This window comes from Penaeus chinensis, chromosome 28, assembly GCF_019202785.1.
Source record: "Penaeus chinensis breed Huanghai No. 1 chromosome 28, ASM1920278v2, whole genome shotgun sequence".
Classification (NCBI taxonomy): domain Eukaryota; kingdom Metazoa; phylum Arthropoda; class Malacostraca; order Decapoda; family Penaeidae; genus Penaeus; species Penaeus chinensis.
Window position 1 is genome coordinate 13787022 of NC_061846.1, and position 2500 is coordinate 13789521.

Below are 2500 nucleotides of genomic sequence, written 5' to 3' on the forward strand. Positions count from 1 at the left end.
GGGGTCACCAACACCACGTCACGTGGCCACTCCTCGTCGTTTCATAGATATGTCGTCTGTCACATCTAAAAAGTAAATAATGATAGATAATCACAAACATAAAATATGACGTATAAACATATATCTTTTTTAAAATTTGAACTAAGTCCATGAGCAAATTGAAAAAGGATAATGATATTTTACACCTGTTATTTCTCATCCAACAATGGAGCTTCCCGTGCGCTCTCCTCATATTGCTGGGCGAACTGGAGGCGATGCTGGCAATGTCAATAGTTCAACCTCTCTTTAATAGCGTTCTGTGATGAAGCTCATCTGCATGTAGTCGTTTTCCGGAAGCTGTAGGTCATTGTATGAAGGGGCATCTGGCTCTCTGGTTACTTCACTAGAAGATAAATTACTTTTCCTCACCCCAATGATGCGGCCTCTATTTGCAATTTCAGATTGCCTTGCGTCCATCTTGAAAAGGTGTCACGTGGCCTTGGTGAAGGGTGAACGAGGGCGGTCATTCAAGGTGTCCTCTTCCTCCCACCTTATTCACCTGTATGCCATCGAACGGGAGATACCTGGCTTTCTGGTTACTTCACTGGAGAAATTGCTTTCTTTCATCCCAATGATGCGGCATATATTTGCAATTTCAGATTGCCTTACGTCCATCTTGAAAAAAAGTGACAGCATGATAGCCTCATTTTCACCTCGAATTTCCCATGGCATTATGACGTCATATACCATCGGACATATTTTCTTTCTTGTTTAGCATAAATTAGGATTAGCCGCGAAATAAATATTCAGGAATTTATGAAGAGTCATTATAATAAAGAGTATCAAATACACGATTTCGTATTTTTTTTATTTTCTAGATGGTTCCTTTTTCTTCAAACTACTCATATTCCGAGTGAGCAAACATGACTTTTCACACACCAGCAAATAAGCATTTCTATCGTAAACATATTAAGATTATGTATCAAATCAATGACAAATATAAGGGAAATATAGATTCCATACGTATCAGATAAAGTTAGAGAGCGAGAATGAATTCATATTTTATCAGAATGAACAAGATTTTTCTTTCAATATATCAAATATAATACAGCACATGTATGGTGAGTAAGTTTTTAGATTTGTTTTTCACCTTCCTTGGAACCACCCAGCTACTAGTTGCTCGAACTGAAATAAGAAAACATGTATTTATCGCTCAGCTGATCGAATGCGACTCCCCAGAGAAACGCTACGACTTACGGAAAAAATAATAGCCAAAATTATGGTCAGATTTTAGCACAAGATAAAAAGCATTCAAAATAATCGAGAAGATTTATACATATTGTTTAGCTACTCTTCACCAAATATTGACTTCGTATTTCTATAAACATTACATACACACACGCACACACACACACACACACACACACACACACACACACACACACACACACACACACACACACACTATCTTGAAAAAAAAAATGATGTAGCATACTTTTTGTTTATGGAATCAGTGTTTTAATTCTATGTTAGTTCTATTACCCGTTGCTAGATGGTGAAGCTACGAAAACCTTTTAGAAAGGTATTAGAGAACTTGAAGAATTTTATTTGATATAGTGACATACATATATTTTTCAAACATGTAGCATTTTCAAGATTCAAGAAATATGCACCTATAATTGATACCGGATGTTTTGAAAGAAGGCGGAAATGCCGCCTCACCTCCATAGGTGTTGCCATTTCGATAAACAATGTCAAGATATTGAAAAATATCCCAAAACACAGTCAGTGATAACTAATATTTTATGTTTTGTTATCACTTGTTTGAAGAAAACGAAAGATGAAATGGTTTACGTAGTTTCCAAAAATAGATCCTAATACACTTGCTGGTGTTTTATGTTCTACCAATCACATTATTTCTTACAAACAACCTAGGGTTCTCTGCTCATTCATGAAAATACCATTTACTCTATATTTACATCGAAGTGGCTGCCAGATGTACAAAAGTGGGGCCCAGCAAGTTTACTGTGTACTGAACTATAATTCCGCAACTGTACATAAATATCTACATCATATAGTATATATATATATATATATATATATATATATATATATATATATATATATAGTGATTTGTGTGTACACACACACTCATATATATGTATATATGTATATATATATATATATATATATATATATATATATATATATATATATATATATATGTATATATATGTATGTATATATATATATGTATATATAAGAATATATATATATATGTATGTATATATATGTATATATAAGAATATATATATGTATGTATATATATATATATATATATATATATATATATATGTATATATAAGAATATATATATATATATAAAATATATATATGCATCATCATCATCATCATCAGCCTGGGTCAATCGACTGCAGGACGTAGGCCTCTCCCAATCTTTTCCATCTTTGTCTTGCGTTTTTTTTCTTCCAGTCTTGGCCCCCAAATTATTTCGTCTAGC